Raw genomic sequence first — 26,476 nt, forward strand, 5'->3', positions numbered from 1 at the left:
CGCCTGCTCAAAAGGAGGCCGTAGCGGCTAGCGCGCGGGGAAATTTAGCATGCGCTATTCCGCGCATTAAGGCCCTAGTGCGGATTTGTAAAAGGAGCCCTTTATTTTTTTAAAAGATCACAGAAAGATTTAAAGCCTCTTGAAGAAGAAATTGAGGTTTCGGCTTTGTTGGAATCATCAGATGTAGAACTTCTTGCTCGAGCCACACTTTTGTTTTCTTTTGCATTTTTTTTTTTTTTTCAAGATAAAGAGATGGTACAAAGCTTTATTATAATTTGAAACAAGTCTCCTTTTTTGAAGAAAGGATTTATATGTTTCTGGACATCTCAAAATGGACATAAGTTAGAAGGAATAAATTTTTATCTTACCACAATAAAGTAATTTCCTTAGGAGCTGTTTAACAGTTAAGGTTTCCATGCAAATGTTTTATTTCTTATCAAGATAATATATTTTCTAAGACCCTGTTCAGCTGCGGTTCTTTCTAGAGGGTAAGGAGATATAGATGGCAGCTCAGGAAGAATCAGCTTAACTTGAGTCCTATAATTTGTATCATTGGATTAGCCTGTTCTATTTCTTTTGGATTATTTTCAATGTAAATTCTCTTTTCCTAGGGTTTTCTAATCTTGTCCCTCTATAGTTGTAGACTGTAATTATAGTATTATGTATTTTTCCTATTTCTTTGTATTTGATCCAATATATATTGGATGTAATATGATTTCTGTTACTTTCTTCAAAGGTAATACTTTGAATGTTAAGATGAATAATAAAAAAAAAAAAATAAACATTGGCTTCCTGTAAAGCAAATGATCATTTATAAGGTTTTAGTTACTACTTTTAAGGCTTTTAAGATAGATAATCTGGGAATCCTACCTACTCACACAGTCCCATACACATTGCTATGTTTCCTCTGCTCCATAAATGATCATTGTTAAATTCTCTTAGGCCCTAAACAAGCACGATTCAAATCTACAAGACAGAATGTTTTTTACTTATTATCTCCCACTACTCGGAACAAGTTACCATTACATATCTGTGATAGTTCCCTAATAAAGGAGTTTAAAATAATCATTAAAAGCTGACTCTATGAACAAGTACAGTACCGGTATATAACATTTAACTCTCTTATCTGGTAGTTTGGGCCCTGATCTCTCTCCCTGGCATTGCGTTCTCTGAAAAATATATGCCAAGTGTTTGTAAGTTTTAAGTATTGACTGCATTCTATCCCTCTGTATGGATGTATTCTGTCCTTTATGTTTTTTAACATTAGATTGTACATCCCCCAGCTCTGTGTATCAATATGGGTGGTATAGAAAGTTTTAAACTGTAAACCTAAATGTGAGACACCAATGCCAGATTACCCTAATATTCTAGAAGGGAACATTGACACCTAGGTTTGGTTATAGAATTTGCTTCTATCATGCAGCCTCGGGGAACTGATGGAGGTGCCCTAGTTATAGAATTGCCTACATAATTCACATTTTATTTAGAATAACAATTACAGTTTGAAATATTAACTTTTGACAAATCAACTGGAGGGCTTTAGGGTGGTTCTAGCATACTTTTGATAGTGAATTTCCTGGCACACAAACATTTCTTGAGATCCTCTTTCTTCTGATATACCCAAAGGAGCAAAAACTCTGCCTCAGTAATAACTATAATTAATGTACATGAATTCATTTACTGCTAAGTTATTTGACATCTATGTAGAAAAAGAATATATAGTTCTCCTGCAAAAGTTTTAAAAAATAAGGCATAGCAACTTATTCTTAGTATGTAGCCAGACAGCCGAATCATAGTTCTTTTACCAGAACCAAAGGACTTTCTTTTGAAGAGATTGTGGGGCTTTCTGGTCCGGGTTTCCTTTGATCCCCCTTATTATTTGGAGCAATTATGTGGGATGGTGGATTTGTGTTATGCTGCAAGATCAAGGAGAATTATGGCTAACAGTATTATAAGAGTAAGAACATTGTCACCTATCTTTTTTTTCCTATCAGTTTAGGGGGTCATTTTTCACATTGCTCAGATAAGTCAAAATCCAAAGCATTTTTACTCAACCTACTTTCAAAGAAAAATCAGTCAGACTGTTTTTGTTTCAAAATTTGTGTGGCATAAAATACATTTATTAAAAATTCCTTGTATTCTCCTCCCCTGTATGCATTGTTTTAATCCATCAACCTAAACATTCTCCCAATATTATCACTTGAAGGTCTGTTATGGTTTTAGCTGGGCAAAGGAGGACAAGTGGGAAACAATTGTGTGGTGAGCCGGAAGTGAGACACTGCTTACAAGCAGTGTCTCACTTCCAGCTCACCACACAATTGTTTCCCACGTATTCACCTTTATAGGACCCCCAAAATGCGGACCGGGTTGGGTCCTGTATCCCTAGCGGACTAGGTCCTTTAAGGCTTTTATGTGGATGATTTATTTTTATGTGGATGATTTCAGTGTACCTTTGGAACTTTAACACTTTCAAATAAAATCCATTTAGGAACATTGTCACTCCACAGAATTTTTTTGGTTTTCTCTGGATTTTCTTCTTTGTGGATATTTTGGGGTCAATTCCTTTTGTTTTTTGCAAAGAAGGACAAGTTTCAGGCTACCATGTAATTTCTGCAAACCAGTTTACCTGAACAAGTGGCTTTCTACCAGGACTAATGACTTTGGAAACTGACCTTGCTGCTATGATAGGAGAACTAAGCAGTGGTTCACTGACGCAAGTTACCTTTTGAGCAATAAGTGGTTTTAGTGCCGCTGATCATTTCCAAAACTGTACAAGATAAGGATTTCAGAAACAGATAATACATCTTCCTTTCACAGAGATTCCTTAGCCATAAATGAACTTGAACTAATGGAGCAGGCACTGTCTGGACAGAATGTATTTCCTGATGTAGTAATATGTCTTTGTGTAAATAGTTCATAATGTGAAGGTTCCCATTTTATTTCCAAGAACTAGACAAGAACAAACAAATGCTAATGCAATCTAATCTGCCTGTGGGATCCAATTTCTGCTCTTTTTTTTCTCGTTAAACACTTTTGGAAGCTACATTAAAATATGCTGAGGGGAGATATGATTGAAGTCTACAAAATCCTGAGTGGAGTAGAACGGGTACAAGTGGATCGATTTTTCACTCTGTCAAAAATGATAAAGACTAGGGGACACTCGATGAAGTTACAGGGAAATACTTTTAAAACCAATAGGAGGAAATTTTTTTTTCACTCAGAGAATAGTTAAGCTCTGGAACGCGTTGCCAGAGGATGTGGTAAGAGCGGATAGCATAACTGGTTTTAAGAAAGGTTTGGACAAGTTCCTGGAGGAAAAGTCCATAGTCTGTTATTGAGAAAGACATGGGGGAAGCCACTGCTTGCCCTGTATTAGTAGCATGAAATATTGCTACACCTTGGGTTTTGGATTGGCCACCGTGAGAACAGGCTACTGGGCTTGATGCACTATTGGTATGACCCAGTAAGGCTTTTCTTATGTTCTTATGTTCCCTGAATCTGTGGATTTGATTGTTTATAACCTTCTGAAATTACAACTGCGAGAGGGCAACATTTGACCACCCATCTCAAGAAAACATAAACCAGGTTAGCAGATGTTTCAGACCTGGATTGGGCTGAACTAGTTCTTCCAAATATCTATTCCAAGAGAGAAGTTCTGCATCTAGCTAGCTGTTTTGCCCTCCATTTTGTTTCTCCTCTTTCTTTTTTTCTTTCTGGTTTACTTTTACCTGCTCTAAGTACTCATTCATTACTTCTTTCCCACTTGGCTCATATTCAGCTGTTTAGCATGCCCTTGCTGTTTCTAGACATTTTGGATACATGCAGTGTTCCTCCTTCATAACAAACACCTTAGATCTAGGACTTGGCTGCAACACCTGGAAGGTACATTCTTACAAAGGACACGTTGCATGATTGGTGTTATATGAGTAACTGCCAAGTTCAGTTATATAACTGTCTTTTGCAACAAATTTAAAGATTTGTTATTGAGGATTATTGTTGTATTGTGGACTAGACAGCCAGAGTACAACTTTTAGTTTCTTGCATTTTGTCTTTTGGTACGTATTGACCAAAATTCTATATATGGTACTGAAAAATGAGTGCTCATAAAAATTTCATGGTAAGCACTATTCTGTAAATGGTGCTCAGATGAGTTGAAGGACACTTTTGTTTAGTGCGCACCATTCTGATTGGGACAATTCCACTTTGGTTTTGTACTTTTGTGTTTGTGGTTTTGTTTCTCCTGTTTTATTCTGTGCTCAGAGTTGGGCACCATTTATAAAATAACGTTTGAGAATTAACAAGTTAAACCTGGTGCAAATTCTCATGTGTAAATTATATGAAGATCTCATTATATAAAACTGCATATAAATTCCAGGAATGCCCCTGATCTGTCCATGCGCCTCCCATGGCCATGCTCCCTTTTTAGATTCAGGCTTAAATTGTAAATTTGAATCTTAGCACCGAAATGCTCATAAATTTTAGTTAATGCAAATGAGCACCAATAATTGGCTATAGGTGTCCAATTATCAGCACTAATTGTCTTGATATTCAATTAAATTGCAAATGGTAATTGGGTTGCACACCCAAATTTTCATGTGCAGTTTTGAACCACCTATAAAGAATTGGGCCAGTTGTATCAGTTCCTTACTTTGTCGAATAAAAAGAAGGGTAAATAAGTGCTACTTCTAGTGCAACAGGCACATCATTCCTGAACCTTTGGATAATCAATCTATTCCTACGAGAATCTGTATAGAGATTTTCATTAGAATTTTTTGCTCCACTTCCCATCTCTCTGGGCTGTGCTCCAGTTTCTCAGTTTGTCTCTCTACATGCGAGATGGTAGGAGCCTGCCTCTTCTGCTCATGTTTATTGTTCCTTTATTTATTTTTTTTTTCCTGTCCGATCTTGGGGTTTTTCGGTGTGCAGAGGCTCCCAGTTCTGGAACATATCTGGCTGTGGGAGAGCTCAGACTCTGAGGTCAAAAGTCTATAGCCAAGAGGCAGGCTACTTGTCAGAGCACCTACTTGGCCAGCCTGCACTTATAGTTTGGGAGCTCAGGGACCGTTCCCTTAGGAGCAAGGCTCACTCCAGGTTCTGTGCGCAGAGGGCTTGAGCGCAGAATGAGTGGCTCTATGGCTGACTGTGTGTTCATCCCCCCCCCCCAAATTCTGTGTGCAAGATTCGGTGGGAGTTGAGGTCTCCGACCAGTCATGGAGTCTGAGAGGCAGTCCAAAGAAACAGACAGTCTGGTTTCCAGGCTTGTTTGAGGCAGAAATACTCCCAGTAAGCTAACTGCAGATTCAGCACAAGCAGCTCCCAACACCTATATGACACAGAGGCCCTGATTCTGTATAGGACGCCCGGGAGAGGTGTCCTCTACAGAATCGGGCCTACACTAACCCCGATTCTGTAACCGGCATCCATGTTACAGATGCCTGTTAGAGAATTGGGTTAGAGTAGAGGTGGCCGCTACACTTATCTGTCTCCCCATCTTTATATCGCACCTTGGGGCTCCACCCCGTACTTCCAACCCCATTACCTTCCGCAAAAAAATCACAAGCAACCTGTTCTGGTCTAAATTTCTCAATCTATTCTCCTCTGCCTCTAAGCCTGCAGATTCAGGTACTAATTGGCATAACTGGGTCGCTCTCTCCAAATCCACCTATCTTTCCCTCGCCCCCCTTTCCACTAAATCCATCTCCTATCCTTGCAAGGACCCTTGGTTCCTCCCATATCACAGAGAGCTAAAACAGAAATGTCGAGCTCTGGAGCGCATATGGAAAAAATCAAAATGTCCTATAGACAGACAGTCCTGGAGAGTCAATATCAAGCTGTACAATACAGCACTAAAAAAAGCAAGAAAGAACTTCTATGGTGACAAAATCTCCAGGTCCAACAATCAAAGCAGTACTCTATTCAACATCTGGCGCTCCCTAACCTCCAAAAGAGACCCCACCTTGCTCCCCTCCTCTCCCTCAGCCGATGTTCTAGCAAAATTCTTCAACGATAACGTTTCTTCCTTGAGATGCTCTTTCCCTCCTTCAGTCTCTTACAACTCCCTAGTGCCCACCGATTCCACTCCCACCCGAATGGTCTCCAACCCTATCCCAGCTGACAGATCCTGGACCACCTTTGAGCGCGTATCTGAATCCCTGGTCCTCAATCTCTGCCTCAAACTGAAATCCTGTAATTGCTCCTTGGACCCATTCCCCTCCTACCTATACGAGAACATTCCCGCTCAGGCTATTTCTTCTATCAGCATTCTCATAAACTCCTCCCTTCAGTCAGGCCATTTCTCACCAGAAATGGGTCATATCGCCTTGACCCCACTATTGAAAAAATCTGACCTTGACCCTTCCATACCATCCAGCTATCGCCCAATTGCAAATATCCCTCTCCTAACCAAGATGCTAGAGTCCATCATTTCTTCCCAACTCTCATCATACTTCCCAACTCTCATCATACTTAGAGAGATTCTCTATTCTTTTACCCTATCAATATGGCTTTCGTCCTAACTTCAGCACCAAATCCCTACTGTCTTCCCTAATTTCAAGGGTTCAACAACTTCACTCTCGAAACAAGTTCGCTGTCCTCCTACAATTTGACCTTTCCACTGTTTTCGACGTTGTTCACCATGATATTCTTGTTTACCAACTCTCTGAGATAGGTATCAACTCCACAGTCCTAGGTTGGTTCTCTAAATTCCTCCGCTCTCGTTCTTACATTGTTAACATGAATGGCACCTCATCCTCCCCCTGGAAACCAAATTGTGGAGTCCTGCAAGGCTCTCCACTATCCCCTATCCTTTTCAACATCTATATGTCCTCCCTAAAACTCCTCCACCTATCCCCCCTTGAAACAATTTACACTTATGCAGACGACATCCTCGTCCTCCTCGAGACCGATTCGAACCTCACCGACCTGTCTAAGAACATATCCTCTTGTATAATGAACCTACAATCCTGGGCCCACACTATGCAAATGAAATTGAATGAGTCCAAAACAAGACTTCTTTGGCTCGGTCCAAAACTAGATCACCTACCCACCTCTATCCCACTACTCTCTGGCTCTTCTCTGCAGCTTGAGTTCTCGAGCAAGGTCTTGGGCATCATCATTGATTCCACATTGTCCTTCAATGACCACCTCCAATCCTTGGTAAAAAAAATGCTTTTTCAGCCTTCACATGTTGAGGAAAGTTAGATCCTGCTTCCATCAAAAACATTTTACCCTCCTTGTCCAATCCATCATCCTCTCCAGATTGGACTATTACAACTCTATCTACTTAAGCCTAACTAAGAAAAACCTCCACAGATTCCAACAGATTCAGAATGCCGCGGCCAAGCTCATCTTCGCTAAAAGTAAATTTGACCATGTCTCCCCGCTCCTGGCCAAGCTCCACTGGCTTCCGATAATCGCCAGGGTCCACTATAAATGCGCCTGTTTAACTTTCAAAATCCTATATGGTATCCTCCCTCCCTTTATTCCTCTTTCTTGGAATTCCTCAAACCCTAATACCACCAGATCCTCCCACAAATTAAAACTATCCTTCCCCTCGCTAAAAGGCATTTCCCACACAGGAAAGCTAGGGACCTCCCTCCACTTCAAAATCACTGAGCTCTGGAACAACCTTACCTCCCCTCTTCGGAACTTGAGCTCTCTCCAAGTTTTTCGCAAACATCTGAAAACCTGGCTTTTCTCAAAAAATGTAAGTCTCCCTTCAACTTAGGAATCAAGGAAACTCTTATATCTTGGCATCCCAAGTCTTCTAAATTTTCTTCACACTTCTACCTCTAACCCTCTGTTGTAGTTCCTTCCTATTTCTCCTACTGTAAACCGCGTTGAGCTCTACGAATGTGGAGATGATGCGGTATACAAACCTAAGGATTAGATTAGATTAGATAAGTATAGTGACCGCCTGACCGATCGCCGGCAGGAGGGTGCTGAACCCCTCCTGCTGGAAAGCTGCCCCTGTCCCCGAAACTGTAGATCACTGGCAGGAGGGTGCTGATCCCCTCCTGCCGGAAAGCCGCCCCTGCCCCCCGAAACTGTAGATCGCCGGCAGGAGGGTGCTGAACCCCTCCTGCTGGAACCCCCCAAACTCCCAATCGCCAGTAGGAAGGTGCCCAACCCCTCCTGCCGGAAAGCCGGACCCGCTTCGGACCCCCCATGCTAACGACCTCAACCCCGATGACTCCCCTAACCTCCCCACCAACTAACCTCCCCACCAACTAACCTCCCCCCAACTAACCTTTAAATGTTGGCCGGCTGGACGGGTCTTGCTGCCGTCCAGCCGACAGGTCCGTCTCGTCGAAATGATACGGGCCCGCCCCTTCCTGGCCAATCCCCGCTAAGTCTAAGGCCTGATTGGCCCAGGCTCTAGAAGCTTGGACCAATCAGGCCTTAGGCATAGCAGGTCCACCCATCCCCACTAACCCTAAGGTGTGATTGGCCCAGGCTCGTAGGTTCATGTTTTTCATTTATAGTTGGTTCGTGTTTTTCATTTTCAATTGTTATATATTTTTGTGATATGATCAGAACAGACATGTCTCACGGGAAGTATCCCTATACCCCTCCCTCTTAGGTTTCCTCTCTATGTTCCCTCTTGTGTTTCTCATCTGCTTTGATACGAACTGAGGAATTGGAGCACAATCCAGAGAGATAGGAGGCAAAGCAAAAAATTATAATGAGACTCTCTACACACATTCTCGCAGTAATAGATTGACCACCTGGAGGTTCAGGAATGATGTGCCTGTTTACTAGAAAGAAGATTATCGAGGTACTGTCCACTCTAATGAACATTGAGCAGAGATTGGATGCTTGAAGTTCTGTTAGAATAATTATTTTACATCACCATATTAGTTACTATTTTGTATGTCTACTCATAAACCGACTTGAATAATGGCTATGCTAGTTGTGTTATTCCAGCCTTAATATCCGTCCATATAATACAGTAATTTAATGGTAAGAAATAGGACTAGATACCAAATCTTCTCTTAAAGTAGTAATTGATTAAATGCAAAAGCCTCAGTCCAACCACTCCACCGCTGTTGTCATTTTGAACCGCGGGAAGAAATTACGTGGTGACTTTCATCATTGGCATTAACCAGTAGTCCAATACTAGTGTCTAGTTTTTTTGCATTTAAATTTAAATTTTCTATTTTTCTTCAGTTATTTTATCATATATAATGTGCACTTATCTCTGCATCGGCCAACATCTGGGAGCCTGACCCGACATGTTTTGCGCCGTTGCGCTTTATCAAAGGTCTCCCTGCATGTTTAAGAAGGAAAAAGAGCAGTCAGTTACAATTAGTGTTACTGCTTCCTGCCTACATGTAATTTCCTAATTCTTATTCTACCATATAGCATCTTATTCTTACCGAGGTGGCTGCTGTCATCCGACTCCAAGTGTAAGCTTTTAAAGGAGAAAAGATGTTGGCGGCGTGTAACCTGTGTTTAAATCCCTCCACCCTTTACCATAGAAATGTTGCCTCCCCTTGTCTCCTATTGGCCTAACCCTCAACTAATCATTGAAGCCCACTCCATTCACTGTTTAACCCCCTGGGTGCCACTGTATGCAGCATAAAAATATGTCTCTGTTCCCTTTCATTAAGCCTTCTGTGTTCTTTCCCACCGTCCCTCCCTACCACTCTTTCAATAACCCTCCATTTCAACTCCTCTATCTTATGGCCTCGCTGTAGCCAATGTTCGACTAGGGAGGCCTGAATGATCCTGTTGACAATTCTCGATTTATGCTCAGTGAGCCTGACCTTTATCATTCTGCTTGTCCTGCCTACGTACATGGACACACTATTACATAGACCACATCAGTCGAGTTGCAGTCGGTGTCCATGTTTAATTTCAAAGTAATATCCCTCCCTGGGACTTTCCAAGACCCTCCCTCTATGGTGAAGGTGCACCATTGGCACCTACCACACTTCTTATGTTGTCCTCCAACTATCTTGTTGTATCATGCATATTTTTGAAAATTACACCTCTGGCCTAACGTGGTACCTCTGGAGTATGCTATCCTGGGGAAGTCCTGTAAGGATTCATGAACTTGAACTATATACCAGTGGCGCTGCATAATCTTAACCACCATAGTTGCCACCCTTGAAAACGGGAGAACACATGTGAGGAGATCTGTCTCTGCCCCGTGATCTTTTTCTTGTAATAGTAGCTCTCGTTGGGCGAATCTCGCTCGTTTATATGCCAGCTTTAGCGCCCTCTCTGGGTATCCTCTATCTCTAAGCCTCCCCCATAACAGTTATGCAAGACTATCTTATTGTTAGGATGATAAGTTACTGTCCAGACTTTTCAACCCTACCAAAGGGAGGTGGGGGACACATCTGGTTCAGGTTTTAAAAACTTTGGGGGTCTTTTACCAAGGCGCACTAACCAATTTAGCGCGTGCCAATAAATGCTAATGCATCAATTATATTCTTTGGATGCATTAGCATTTAGCACGCTAAATCGGCTAGCGCTCCTTAGTAAAAGACCCCCTTTATTTCCAAACCATCTCTGTCTCTAAATCCTTTCAAAACTCTTATGTCCTCAGTCATTCATTTCTACTTTGGTTTTTAGGGAGGAGGAGGAAGGTTTTTTTTTTTGTATCAAAGCTTATTTTTATTTTATATTGCTATTTTGTTTGACGTACATTTTTTTTTAACATTCATGTTCTCATCATCTTCAAGATCTGTCATACTTGGTATCTTCCTCTCCCAAAATTCTTCCTTTTCTTTCCTACTTCACTACCTGGTCCACACCTAATCAGTTATACAGTAAAGAGATGAACTATGTGCTTCGTCATTACAGATGCCTTGTACGTGTAAGTACTGAGGCAGCACTTAAAATAATAACTGTACTATGCACTCTTCTATAAAGGTAGCATGTAACTGCAAGGGGACATGCATATAGGAGAGGAATGGGCATGCTTTCAATTATAGAATACCTTGCCATTTCCACAGAGTTCTCTCGCTGATCTACAAGTGTATTTATTTTGCTGTTCCTTAAAATCTCTCTTTTCTTCCCTACACACTCCACATCAAATAAAATCCCTGTTGTCTGTAACCTTCTACTCCACTCCCATCTCTGGACTCCATTCCTTCCATCTTCCTACACTGTATGCCTGGAATAGACTTCCTGAGTCAATACATCATGCTTTTTCTCTGGCCCTATTCAAATGCAGGTTAAATCCTACCTTCTCGAGGCCTTTCAATCCATTATTCACTTGTTTAATACCCATGATGTTTATTATTTCTATAATAAATGAAACACCGCAGTCCCTTATTTATCCTGTTTATCTGTCTTGAATAGACTATAAGATCTATAAAGCAAGGTCTGTGTCTTACATGTTTGCTGCCTCCAAGCTGAGTGGGGGTCTTTCTTTTACAGCCTTGCCAGTGGAGAGTGCTGTTTTAGTATCATATTTTCAATAGTGAGGTGAAGGCAAATTCTGCAGGACTCCAAGGACCCTGCCCATCTTTAGTGATTGGAAACACAATATTGAAGCCCTGGAAGCAATGCAGTTGGAAGTCTCCTGCAAATCTTAGAAGGAATAGTGTTTTGTACAGTGCAAAATAAGTGCTAGTAATAGAGACCAGAAAAACCCAAATAATAAACTTGGATACTGGACTTCTCATATCTTTATCTAAAGAGAATAGACTTAGTAGATAAGGACAGGTTGTTCACCCTCTCCAAGGTAGGGAGAACGAGAGGGCACTCTCTAAAGTTGAAAGGAGATAGATTCTATATGAACGTAAGGAAGAAGTTCTTCTTCACCCAGAGAGTGGTAGAAAACTGGAACGCTCTTCCAGAGTCTGTCATAGGGGAAAACACCCTCCAGAGATTCAAGACAAAGTTAGACAAGTTCCTGCTGAACCAGAACGTACACAGGTAGGGCTAGTCTCAGGGCACTGGTCTTTGACCAGAGGGCCACCGTTTGAGCGGACTGCTGGGCACGATGGACCACTGGTCTGACCCAGCAATGGCAATTCTTATGTTCTTATGAGTATCTACAGTATCTATGTGCATGTGTATCTGTGAACTTTTCCCTATCCTACTGTTCCGTTTTGTTAGTTGGAGACATTTTTGCATTGTTAACCAGTAGTTCTGTGGCCACTGTTCCCAAGCCTGACTATCTCTAAGTTTAAAGAGAAAAGCAACAATCCTAAAGGACAGCATGCCATGGCTTACAGGGCAATAACAAATTGTCTGTTCACATGCAGCATCAGAGACTATCCATTTTATTGATTGATTGAATTTTTGAAGGAATTCACTCAAGGCAGTGTTCCTTACTACTCCTGAGAATCTTAGCTCGTTCCTTTTAACTCCCAGCTTTGGGGATTTCAAATCATCCACATGCTGCTTACCACTGAAGCAAGTTAAATTCTGCTTTTAAGGATTTGGAGAAGGCAAGCTCCCTACCTATTATAATGATAGCAGCAGAGTTCTATCTGGGAGGGATTTATTGTGACTTAATCATATAGGAACAGAATTGTGTGATGCTGAAGGAAGGGGGGTGAAATGCGAAGAAGGTGGGAAGGAGAAGAGTGTTCTACATTGGGGTTGGAAGCCATCCCTTTTTCCATCAGTCACCAAAATATGGCTAGATCACTGTTTCCTCTAAGCTGAGCAGGAGTCCCCTGACTGTATTGCTGCCAGTGGGGGTGGGGTCCTGCTTCAGTATTGTGTCTTTAGTCACTAAGGCCAGGAAGGTTTCCTGGTGTCCTGCAGAGCTTGCCTGTCCCTCATTATTGAAAATGTAATGTAATAGTAAAATAGCACCACCCACTGGTAGGGACTAGAGGTGGATGACTCTCCCTCAGCTTAAATGGAACAGTGCTAAAAGTCTTTGTAATTTTGGAAAGACTAAAAGATCAGAAAAGATTTCTGTAAGAAAAGGTAAGACCCCAAGTTCTATGCAGGAAAGTAGAGCAGCTAATTTATGTTTAACTGTCTAATGATCTGTTCACTTAGCAGTTTTATCCGAGGAGTTGCTCCATGTTTAGAAGCATCTGTGCTGAGATAGTATTTCCTCCTTTCAAAAAAGGCCTTTTTGCTCCCATAGGTACATAACTCACTTGGCATATTTAAGCCTTGTGTATATTTTTCTTCAATCATTTTTTACATAACTTTGAAGTGACTTGAAGGGAAACAAATTCCTGAAGTGCAAAATGGATCTTTAAAGCAATTGTTCAGTTCATATTGATGTAAGTAAGGGCTAATATTTTTTTGAAAGTGATGAGGAATATGAATTTCTCTTTGAAGAGGACACATTTTTCCTTGAGGGAATGAGAAGGTCATGACAAAGGGAAGCACTCAAATGCTACTGCAGATAAAGGTCAAGCCAGAATGTTTACAATATTATGAGCTGTGGGAATCTAGCAGAATCTACTAGAACTGGGAAGAGCCCACACATCTGCCACCAAAATATTCTCTGAGATAGGATGGATGGTTTTGCAAAACATAAACAAGTAATGTATGTGTGTGTGTGTGTGTGTGTGTGTACACAATATGAGTGATGTACCAAAAGTAATGCAAAAGTGTGCATAACTGACATAGGTCATTGGTAGGGTAACCCTTCCTGTGTACAAAGGTACTACTCAACATAGTCACCAGCAATAAATTTGCGCCATCGTTGAACCCAACTCTTAGTGCACACCTGAATTTTTTTCAAAGAAGATTATCATTTCCACGTGTTCACAGCCACTTTCACCTTGTCTATGACATCAAATTGTTGTCCCTGAAGACTGTCCTTCATTGGACCAAACAAGTGGAAGTTGGATGGTGCCAGATCCTGATTGTACAGTGGATGGAGAATCACTTTCCAGCCCAATTTATCAATCGCCTTATTTGCCAAAGATTAATAATAATAATAATAATAAAATTTTATTCTTATATACCGCCATACCCAACGAGTTCTAGGCGGTTCACATCAATTAGGTTAGGATCCGCATTGACATGCAGATTTCCAACAATTTATCAGGTTTACAACATAATTAGCCGAGCTTGGCAGATGAAGAAGGAGGAGGGTAGAAGATGGGGGGGGGAAGAAGGGATCAAGGAGGAGCTGAGCCTGGCAAAGGCCAGGCGATTACCGGAAGGGGGCGGTTAGGGGTCTTGTTTGCTGAATAGGTGAGTTTTGAGTAGTTTTCTAAAGCCGAGGTAAGTGGGGGCTTCCAGTATCATTTGGGCTAGCCATGGGTTCAGCTTGGCTGCTTGGAAGGCGAAGGCTTTGTCTAGGAATCTTTTGAGGTGACACAGCTTTAGCGAAGGGAAGGCGAACAGCTGAATTCTGCGGGATTTCTTGTAGGAGCAGTAGAGGTTAAAGTGGGGATTGATGTATCTTGGTGAATAGCCATTTACCAATTTGTAACAGAAGCATGCGAACTTGAAGAGCACTCTGGATTCGAAAGGCAGCCAGTGGAGTTGGTGGTAGAACGGGGTGATATGTTCCCATTTCTTTAGGCCATAGATGAGGCGAAAGGCGGTGTTCTGGATCATTTTTAGTCTCCTGGTAATTTTCTTCGTGGAGTTCAGGTAGATAATATTGCAGTAGTCTAGGATGCTTAGAATGGAGGCTTGCACTAGTAGGCGGAACGAGGTGTCATCGAAGTATTTTTTTATAGTGCGGAGTTTCCAGAGTGCCGAGAAGCATTTCTTGACTATGAGGTCGGTGTGATTTTCTAGGGATAAATTTTTGTCAAACATGACTCCCAGGATTTTTATGATATGTTCGAGGGGGAAAGTCATTCCTTTCAGTTGAATTGTAGTGTCCCTGATTTTATCTTTGGGGGTGGCTAGAAAAAATTTTGTTTTATCAGGGTTTAGTTTCAGTCTGAATGATAGCATCCAGAGTTCAATCTGGTTGAGGATGTTTGTGATGTGTTCGAGTAGTTCTGGTGAAAAACTGGTTAGAGGGATGGCTATTGTGATGTCATCTGCGTAGATGAAAAATTTCAGCTTGAGGGTATGTAGGAGGTTACCTAGGAAGGCCAGGTAGATATTGAACAGAGTGGGGGATAGGGGGGAGCCCTGCGGGACACCGCAGATGTTGTCCCAGCTATATGAGAAAGAGTTATTCCTACCTTGTAGGATCTATTTTTTAGGAACCCCTGAAACCAGTTGAGGACCTGATCGGAGATGCCAATGTGTGCCAGGCATTCCAGGAGAATGGTGTGGTCGACCAGGTCAAAGGCACTGCTCAAATCTAGTTGTATGATTAAGGCACTAGAGCCTTGACTAAAGAGCGTGTGGAGATGGTCAAGAAGGGCGGCTATGATGGTTTCCGTGCTGTGATCCGCGCGGAAGCCAGATTGGTTGTCGCTTAGGATGTTGAATTTTTCTAGGTATGTGGAGAGCTCAGCTTGTACCACCCCTTTTGCTATCTTGGTGAATAAGGGGATGCTTGCAATCGGTCTGTAATTTGATGGGGAATTTGGTGATTCTTTTGTGTTTTTTATGATAGGGGTAATCATAATGTGGCCTTGCTCTGGCGGGAAGTTTCCTGTGGACAATAGGGAGTTAACCCATCTCATTATGTTTGCTTTGAAGAGGCTCAGGGCGGTTTTCATGATGTTTGGTGGGCATGTGTCCAATTTGCAGAAGGAGTGGGTGTATTTGCTGTAGTAAGTATTAAAGGTTTGCCAGTCTATTGTTGAGAATTGTTTCCAGCTAAGGTCGGTTTTGGATCCTGGGTCTGGGTTAGATAAACCAGGGTCTGGGAGAATGGGGAACAGTTCGAGGGGATTGGTCCTGGTAGGTAAAGTTGATCTTAATTTTTGAATCTTGGTGTTAAAGAAGTCTGCAAGGAAATTGGCGGTTAGAGTGGATTCTTCATGGATGTTTGTGATGGTTTCGATGTTATATAGGTCATTGACCAATTACTACTGTTGTTTTTAATGTTACCGATTTTGTGAGAATAAAAATTTTTTCTTTTTTCGTTGGTGAGGTTTTTGTAGTTTTTTAGTTTTATTCTCCAGGCCAGTCTGTGTTCTTGGGTTCCTGATTTATGCTATAGTCTTTCTGCTTTTCTGAGTTCCTTTGTGAGTGGTCATGCATTGTCATAGTGAATGTGGATCATTTCCAGATTCTAGCTTGGTCTCTTCCTCCTAATGGCTTCCCTAAGCTTCTTGACTGTGTCAATATACAGCTCACTGGTCATTATATGGCTACTTTCCAAAAAATCAAGGAGAATGACCCCTTGACATCCCCAAAAACAGTCACCATGACTTTCTTTGCTGATTTCTGGCTCTTGAATTTCTTAGGCCTTGGAGAAGAGGTATGATGCCATTCTATGGACTTATTCTTCATTTCTGGATCATAAAGATATGTCCACATTTCATCCCCTGTCACCAGATCAGAAAAAAATGTGTCTTCATTGGCTTCATTTTGTAGCTGTGGGCTTCTTAGCATTTAGTCCACACTAATTCTATTAGTGCGCAATAAGCTTGAGTAAAAGGGCCTCTTACTGAGTTTGTTTTGATCTGTTATCTGGATATTTAAATTGGGCTGTTTGTTTTTTTTTCTTTTCTTTCAGTTGCATCTGTGTTTTTGATAGTCCCATGGAGAAATAAATAAGCATGAGACTTTTTTTTAAAAAGGAAGTTTTTCTTCTTTTCTCTTCTTATTGTTTCTATGAATAAAGTCATGGGAATTGTTTCTCATCTTATTATGAAGATTAACTTGCAACCTCTTTTACAAAGTTGTGCGGCAACAGCTCCGAAGCCCTTTAAATCTCTATGGGCTTTGGGGCTGTTAGCGCAGCGCAGCCGTTAGTGCGGCTTTGTAAAAGAGGCCATTGGTCTGTGAGAGTGATTTGCTTTTACTCTTTTTTTTTTTACTGTAAGCCAAGCCCTCCCTTTATTCCTAGGTCCTTTCATTTACAGTAGATCTTCTTTTGGAGGGAGGTTTAACATAATCTAGTCAAGGAAATTTGCTTTCTGTTCCTGGCACAGATGTTATGAGAAGAGTAGGATGGTGTTTCAAAGCTTTCCGGGTTATTGGGCCAGAGTTGGAACAGTCCCTTAGATTTGAGACTAATAAGGAATCATTAGTAAGGAAGCTGAAAGCATTTTTGTTCTAATACTTCAACATTTAGAATGTTAAGCTTGAAGTGGGTTGATTAAAGCTGATTATTAGATAACTTTTATTTCTTTATTCTGGGCTATCTTTTTATATGCTTGTGAACCATGCTGAATGATCTATTTTGGGATCAGGAAAATAGCATGTAAATGTAAGTAAATAAATACATGGCTTCGGGCTTTGTATACTTTTTATATTTTTCTCTTTTGACCAGTAAACAAGCTGACTCTTCAGTGGTAACCCAATATCATTTTACTGGTTGACTTGTGTCCTAGAATCAAACTGACATTAATGCACTTAATTCAGACTTTAACTGCAGTTTTACCTTAAACCTTGACTGTAAAGATTACTTAAAGGTTGTCAAAATGGAAATAAGAATCCCTGTATATACCATAAGAACATATGAATTGGCATACTGCAGAGGTCTCAAACTCGCGGCCCGGAAGTCACATGCGGCCCACTAGGTACTATTTTGAGGCCCTTGGTATGTTTATCATAATCACAAAAGTAAAATAAAACAGTTTCTTGATCATATGTCTCTTTAGTTATAAATTACAATATTATTATTAAGACTTAATCAAAAGGAAAGATTTATAAACTATAAATAGTTTTAACTCATGCAAAATTGTCATTTCTTTAATAAGACATTAACTATTTTTTTCTGAAGCCCTCCATGTATCTACAAATCCAAAATGTGGCCCTGCAAAGGGTTTGAGTTTGAGACCACTGGCATACTGGGACAGACCAAAGGTCCATAAAACCCAGTATCCTGTTTCCAACTGTGACCAGCTCAGGTCCTAAGTACCTAGCAAGATCCCAAACAGCTGCTTATCCTAGGAATACACAGTGGATTTCCCTAAGCCATCTTAATAATAGCCTATGGACTTCTCTTTTAGGAAATTATCCAAACCTTTTTTAACCCTGCTAAGCTAACTGATTTCATCACATTCTCCAGCAATGAATTCCAGAGTTTAATTACACATTGTGTGAAGAAATACTTTCTCTGATTTGTTTTAAATCTACTACTTAGTAGCTTCAACACATGCCCCTTAGTCCTAGTATTTTTGGAAAAAGTAAACAAGCGAATTATATCTACCTTTTCCACTCTAAGTATTTTATACACCTCTATCATATCACCCCTGAGCTGAAGAGCACTAGCTGCTTTAGCCTTTGCTCATAGGGAAGTCGTCCCATCCCTTTTAAAAAAAATATTTATTTATTCAATTTTAATTAATATATAGCATATATCATGCATTAGGAAACAAAATTCATATTGCATTATACAAGATTTAACAAAGAAAAGCTTAACAGAGAAATTCTATATAGGAAAATGAAAAAAGCAGTGAATTCCCTATAAGTCCACAATTGGCAAGAAGGCTTTCTTAATTTAAGAAAAAAACAAACACTGGGTTTTACTAAACATCGCTAGAGGTTTTTAATGTGGGTCGGCAAGGTAAATACTCCGACACTCATAGAAATTCTATGAGCATTGGAGCATTTACCTCGCTGGCCCACACTAAAACCTCTAGTGCCATTTAGTAAAAGGAGCCCAAAGTCAAAAATACTAGGCATCTAGACAGCTTATTCTATCTCTTCTACTTAGGCCATTCATTTCCCTCCTATCTGTACTTGGGACCTTTATTTGTTGTTTATTTTCAAGAAATGCTTTGAGTTGTTTTGGGTCATAGAAAAGATAACTATTAGATTCAAAAAGGATTAAGCATTTACAAGGAAAATGTAAAAAGAAATGAGCGTCCAAAGATAAAACCTGAGGGCACAACACCAAAAACTTATTTCTCTTCTCTTGTGTATCTACACAGATATCAGGAAAAACCCATATTTTCCCACCCCCAAATCAACTTATCTTGGCTACAAAAATAGAGCCTCCTCACCCAGTCTTTATCTGACTCAAAGACAAAAGTAACTAAGAGTGTAGTTCTTACATACAGCACTCTTTTTCTAAAGATTTTTTCCAAAGGTTGTGTGACCTTCAAACTATCCATTGATATTTTTCATGTCTCAGATCCTGTTGTTTTTTTCTCTGGCAAAAAAATATGCACGGGAGAAGGGAGGAATAACTTCTTTAGGAACCCCCCAAATTCCATCAGATATTTCTTAAGCATTCCCAAGGGGGCAGTATTTTTTTACTGAGGAAAGTTAACAAAATGAAGATTCAACCTCTGAGTATAGTTCTCCAATTTTTCTACTTTATTCCTCAATCCCAATAGTCCTTGTTCACACACAAAGGAGTTAGATTTAATTTCTCTTGTTGAGTTTCCTCTACTTTATTATCCAGTTCAAAATTCTTTGTTTCCTGGGTGATTAAGCACATTTTGCAATCTTGTAAGGGAATATCCACCAATACTTTGTTCCCCAAGAAAACCTTTTCCAAACGAGCAACTGCATCCCAGATAAAATCTAATGTAACACGGGTAGGTTTAATCATTGGGGATAGAGAGGGCTCACCACCAGTCTTCTGCTGCTCCGATTTCTCAGTCAGGGAGACTACCAGTTGTTGTCTCTCCAATCCTCCCACTGCACTTTTGAGTCCCAAAAAGACTCTGGACCCACACCCATGGCGGTATCTGGCCCTCCAACAGCTCCCTCCAAGCTCCGATCATTCCCCTCAATCAATACTATATCAGCTGCAAAGCTTCTTGCTTCCCGTGGCTTCATTGATAGCTCCAGTTGCTTCCCCATGCCTGGATCTGAGGGGGGGAAGTCTATCCTCCAGGCTAAGCGTCACATCTAGCTCAGGTAAGGCTGCCTTGTTGCCAGCACCTGCTCCGGAAGGTATAGCTGGCCAGACAATGAATCTCTCAATGGATGAAACAGGAAGAGAAGAAGACTCCGACGGGTAAATCTTAATCTTCCCCTTTCTCTTGGCCATTTTTAAGCAGTAAATCTCTAATACTATTTAAGTAGGAAAAACTGGGAACTTCGGAGCCCGTTTCAACACATCTACCTAGATCACCATCTTGATTCTCCTACAAGTAGGCTCCGTCCCATCCCTTTTATCATTCCCTTCTTTGTACCTTTTCTAATTCCGCTGTATCTATTTTGAGATAAGGCGACCAGAATTGCACACAGTATTCAAGCTGCAGCCTTACATAGAGCAATACAAGGACATAACATTTTTATCTTTGTTTTCCATCCCTTTCCTGATAATCCCTAACATTCTATTTTCTTTCTTAGCCACCGAACATTTATTTTATTAAAAAATTTATTACTCGCAAACATCCAACAATTCTGAGCGAGTTACAATAAAACATGCATAATTTAAACAAATATCAAACTAAAACATAAACAATACATACAAAAAATAATTTAACAATTAATTTATCTTACATCAGCCTAAGAAAAAAATCCAACACGGGTATAACTTAAAGACACTATGCTTAAAACCCAGGGGCAAATGGTAGCCTCCAAAGACCTTAAGTGTGTCCTCCTGGCTTTTTCTCCACACCCCAAGTCTTGCTACTGGAGCTATATTCATAATTGTTTTGTTTTTTTCTTTCGCCATTCAGCTGTATGTTGCCTAAATTCCTTCACATGAGATTGAGTGTGGGGGGACAGAGCACTGAGAATCTTAAACTTGCAGAAAACTTGTGGTACTGGGGGCGGGGGGACAGAACAGATGTTCCAGAGGTGTCATTGTCAACAAGTCTGTGGAGCAAATCTAAAGGATTAAAGAAAAAAAAATGGAGAGTCCGTTTAAAGGGGTTGGAAGTGAAGACAGAATGGTAAAGGCTGAGTGGTGGCGATTGTATAGAGATGAGGATTGGGATTAGCTGGGATGGGGTTGGAGCTGGAGAATGTGGAAAGAGAATGTGTAGGGTTGTTGGACATAGGGAAAGAAAAAGTGAATTGGGGGAGGGGAATTAAAGAAATGTGCATGGATAGAGCCAGGTTGACTGCATCAGAAGGGGAAATCCTTAGGACAGCTGTGTTGATGGAGGACTCCACCCCCACTCCCCATTCCCACCTGTGATTGCTGCTTTATCCAGCAACAACCTTGGCTCTCATACTGAAGTGGGGAGTTTTTTGTTTGTTTGTTTTTTGCCAATATGTTCCTTGCTAGAGAAATAGTGGAGATCACTGGGATAGAGAAACAGCTGCCAACCTTCAATTCATGGCAAGAAAAAAATGCAGCTAGAAGGACTAAATGTAAACATGTCGGATCATAAGATATTAATGGATTATGTGGAATTCTCTAAGCCAGTGAGTATTGAGTCAAATGACTTCTGAGATGGACTTCCCAGTTTATTGGGGACATTGGGAGTGAGGGAGGATAGGGTGAGGATTGGAGACCTTAGGGTGCTTGGTAGTACATCGAGGAAATGAATGGAGGGCGCATATGCGGAGGGTATTGAGGATAAAAGGGAAAAATTACTCAGGTGTCACAATGCTTTGTGCTGGCAATGGAGACATAGATGTGTTAGGATAAAAACGCGTATAAAAATCTTACACTGTAACTATGACAAATTTAACCAGTAAACTGCATATTATGTGTATTGGTATTAGATCTCTAGTATGTGTTGGGTTAGGATAAAAACTTGAATTGAAAAACCTTGCACTGTAACAATGGCAAATTGTAACTTGTAAACCGTATACTATATATATTGGTATTAGATCATTAGTTTGTGTTGAGTTAGTATCAAATTAGGATCATTATTGATAGAAAAGAAAAAAGTGTCAAAACTGTATAAAGTCATAACAGAATTTGAGGGTGAGAAGGGAATTTTCCTTTGATATTTGATTGGAAGATTTGAATGTAAACCCTGGTGAAATAGATTGGAATACATTTTGGTCATTTTCAGCAAGACCCACAATGTTGACCTCTATATGTCAATCTATATACTTTATAATGCAAAGAGCTTATTGGACCCCCTACTAAAATTGCAAGGGTGTTGCATTCGCCTTCCGACTTGTGCTGGTCTTGTCGCCAGCAGCCTGGGACCCTCTTGCATCTCCTATTTGCATGTCCTAACCAGCAAATCTATTGGTCAAATATTTGGTCCAGAATCCTTTCTATAATTCATATGACTAATAAGATACCTCTGTCTTATAAGTCCATTGTACTGCGCTCCTCAAATCCAGATGTCTCATTGCCTACATCAATCACATAATTTTTTGATTTCATGATTGCACTAGCTATTCATCATATAGTATTTAACTCTAAGCTTAACTTTTGTGAATGGTGGAACCATCTCTGTGCATTAAGAAAGTATGAAGAAATAATAGCATTCAAACATAACAATATAGCTAGCTTCAATAAGACTTGGGCTCCTTTAGATGAATTTTTAAGGAATTGAGCACTAATCTTTCATGACTTCATTATACTATATGGGAATTATGCAGCTTATTATGATGTATTATAGTACTATTGTTTATAGGTATAATGTTGTTTTTGCTAAAAAATGTAATAAAATGTTGGGTAAACCCTCCCCCAAGAAAGGATAAAAACTTGTACTGGAATCCCCCCCCCAAAAAAACCAACAACAAAAATCCCAAACATTTGTACTATAACTATGGCAAATAGTAACCTATTAACTGTATATTATGTATGTTAACCTGTAACCTGTTCTGAGCTCTTTGGGGGAGGATGGGATTGAAAACAAATAAATGGGTAATATTCACAATTTATTTGTGATTTTAAAGGTTTTTTTTACTCAAGCTTTCTGTTTGTACTGACACTGGTGACAATAAAAAAACCTAATAAAAACAAACAAACCTACAAACTTCCCCTTTTTTTCTCTCGGATATGCCTGCAAGACGAGCTGCTGCTTTGAAAGAGTATATTCCAGTTTTCAGTTTATAATCCTACGGCAGTAGTTCTCAAAACACACCTTAGAGTAGCTGACAGAGAAGCTGTAACTCGTATGTCCAGACTTTGTTCTCAGGTGCCACAAATGGCTTTGGCTGTCAGGAAAACAGACATATTTGCATGCTATGATAACCGCAGACTAAAATTTATTTGAATTTTCATTCTGAAAAATAAACCCATTGTAGTTCTCAAGGACTGGAGCTACCCAACCCTGATTAGAATAGTATTATAAGGTTTGTTTTTGTTCCGTTCATTTAATTAGAACACAAAGAAGTAAACTAAAATAATGTTTCTATATATACAGCCAGGCTGTTGAAAATCAAAGTGTCTTTTTTTGCCAACTTTTGATGTGCCTTAACTAAAGGGCTCTTTTACTAAAATGGCACGTTCTATAAAATTGTCTTGGGGCTTCTTTTATGAAGGTGCGTTAGGGCCTTAATGCGAGGTATAGCGCGCGCTAGCCGCTACCGCCTCCTCTTGAGCAGGCGGTAGTTTATCGGCTAGCGCGCACTATAGCGCTTGCTAATCCAGTGCATGCGCTAAAAATGCCAGCGCACCTTCGTAAAAGGAGCCCTTAGTGTGTTTCAATGTGGGACTTTCCTGCAGACTAAGAAGGAAATTCTATAAAAGGTGCCTAAAGATAGGCACCAAATAGGCACCTAAGTTAGGTCCCTAACTTAATTAATATATTGTTTTCAATTATGAGCTTTTATAAACTCCATAATTGAAAAAAATAAAAATTAATTGGGTGATAGGCATCTTAGGACAAATTCTTTACGAAGCGCCCAAAAGTCAGGCGCCGATATAAGCACTGTTTAGCGCGATTCAAGTAAAATTGGGTGCAGTTAAGTGAATCATGCTGAGTGGCACCTATTTTGGAGGTGCCCATTAAATAGGCCAGCTCTAGGCAAACTAAAAGTTAGGCGCCCATGAAAGCACTTAAGCACGCTTAAGAGCAGTGATTCTGTAAGAAGGTGTCTAACATGTAGCCACGCCCACTCCCACTATGCATAGTGCCTATTTTTTTGAAGGCCACCTTGTTACAGAATCGCGCTTTCTTGATAGGCGCTTATGTTTCAATCAGTGCTGATTAAAAAGCTTAATTGGGCTTGTTATTCAATTTAGAGAGGCGCCTATCTAGTTGGGTGCCTCCGAAATAAGAGCCTAACTTTAGGCGCTTGTTACAGAATTTGGGCCCTTATCTTCTTAGGCACGACTTTACATGACGATGACACTTAACGGCTCCTAACTCCAAAGTAGGTGTGTTAAGGGGCGGAGAAGTACTTAGGTAACATTAAGCGTGATTCTCTAAAATACTTAGGTGCTATAATGTAGTCTTTTAAAACCCTGGTCTATATGTTAGACACCTAATAGGTGCCTAAGTTTTAGTTAGGCACAATTTTGTAAAGGGTGCCTAAGTATGATTGATGTGAAATAAGGGCCTGATTCTGTATAGGATGCTGGTCTCAGCAGACACCTAAGCGGTGACTTAGAATAGCTGACCGGCATCCTATACAGAATCGCATCTGTCCTAATGGACAGATGCCTTAACCCCGCCTAACCTGCCTGACTTTGTAACTGGTCCCCATGTCACAGGCACTGGATAGAGAATCTCATTGCCATTGAGCTGATCACAGCAAGGGAATCCCCCTGCCGTGATTAGCTCAGTAGCTCCGGCAGGGAAACCCCAACCTTGCAAACAACCTCAGCAGGAGGGATGCCCAATCCATCTTGCTGGCACACCCCGAACACATGACCCCCCAAACCCCCACCCTAATCCCCCACGCCCCCCAAAGCCCACCTGGATCCCCATACATTTTTCAGCAAAGCTAGCCTGAGGGATGCCTACTCTATTTGGCCGGCAGGCCCGCCTTTTCAGAATGGTGGGCCTTCCCCTTCCCGGTGTATCCTGGGAAGGAGGCCTAAGGCCCTGATATGCCCAGGTGCCTAGGAGGGGCCTTAGGCACCTGGGCCAACTGAAGTCTTAGGCCTCCTTCCCAGTGCATTCTGGGATGCACTGGAATTGGCCTAAGACTTCGATTGGCCAGATCCCTAAGGCCCCTCCCATGGGTGGGGGGTCATGTGTTTGAGGGGATTCCAGCAGGAGGTAGTGGGTATCCTTCCTGCCAGGGATGTGGGGGGGGTATGTCAGGAGGAGGGATTGGGCATTCCTTCTGTCAGGGGATGTTTCGGGGGTTCCGGCAGGAGGGAGTGGGCATCCCTTCTGCCATGGACAATGTCGGGGAGGGGGTTAGGGGTTGCAGCAGGAGGGAGTGGGAATCCCTCCTGCCGGCCGATTTGCGATGAGGTTCGGGGGTTCCCTGCCGCAGCCGCTCAGCTGGTCGCGGCAGGTAGATTTCCTTACTGCAATCAGTTTAGCAGCCATGTCTATTTGAAATATAGGCCAGCATTTCAATGGCCTACATTTCTGGTACCTATCGCAGCCCTAGAGAGATACCTACAGCCGCTTAAGCTCACCCAAGACCACTTCCGGGAGAAACCCTGCCCACGCCCAGCCTTGGGCAAGTTTAAGCGTCCCTAGGTGCCTCCCTGCATCAGCGACAGACGCCTACAGTGTAGATGGCCTGTCTCATTTTTTTTTTTTTTTTAAAGAAAACATGTGTCCTGATCGGGGCAAATTCTATAAACATGTGTCCCAAAGTGCCTAACTTTAGCCGCCTATCTTTTTAGGCACCCAATTATAGAATATGCCCCTATGCCCATATTTAAGGCCCCGTTATTTTAAAGATTTTTTTGTTTATGATTATTATTTTTGCAGGTCCCTTGCTAATTTTTTCATTAGTGCAAAAGACTTGCGCAAAATTAACCTACTATGGTGCTAAGTGTTCCCATATTCACCCTTTGTTATCCAGTATGCCCACGCTAAAGTGAACATGCTAAATGGTAAGGTTTCCACGCCCATTCCTCACCCATGACACACACTCTCCTGAAAAAATAACAAAAAATAAATATCCCTCAATTAGAGCACAATGTCAGGCAAATTACTACAAAACACTTTTAACATGTATTGCAGTATGTGTTAAGACAGGGGTGCCCAAAAAGTCGATCGCGATCGACCAGTAGATCGCGAAGGCAACATGGGCTCTGTGATAGACTCACATTGCCTTCACGTTCTCCCAGCTTCCCGACGCCGTAAACAGGACAGCAAAAGTGCCAGGCCCACCAGCCTCTGCCCCCCCACACTGTCAATTCTGACGTCGGAGAGGAAGTTCAGGGCCAGCCAATCGCTGCCTGGCTGGCCTAGAACTTCCTCTCCGATGTCAGAATTGGCGCTGGTGGGCTCGGTGCTTCTGTTGACATGCTTACGGCGTCAGGAAGCAGAGAGAGCTCAGAACTCGGCGGGGGTGGCTTGGGGGCCTGTTCTCCTATTGCGGCGATATTGGCTTGAGGGGGCAGGGAGAAAGAAAGACAAAGAAAGAAAGGGGGCAGTCAGGGAGACTGAAAGATAGAAGGGGCAGGGAGAAAGAAAGAAAGGGGAGGGGGACAGGGAGAGAGGAAGAAAAAGTTTGGGGAGGGAATAAGGTCTGGAGGAGAGGAAGCATATAG

The 26,476-nt window shown here is 41.3% G+C and overlaps 1 protein-coding gene across 4 annotated transcripts in view; it reads left to right on the forward strand.

Annotated features, from left to right (window-relative positions):
- The window catches only part of PPP3CA (protein phosphatase 3 catalytic subunit alpha), a 654,035-nt gene that overhangs the window by 61,632 nt on the left and 565,927 nt on the right, over nt 1-26,476 (forward strand). The window lies entirely within an intron of this gene.

Source organism: Geotrypetes seraphini, chromosome 1 (assembly GCF_902459505.1).
Source record: "Geotrypetes seraphini chromosome 1, aGeoSer1.1, whole genome shotgun sequence".
Lineage (NCBI taxonomy): Eukaryota > Metazoa > Chordata > Amphibia > Gymnophiona > Dermophiidae > Geotrypetes > Geotrypetes seraphini.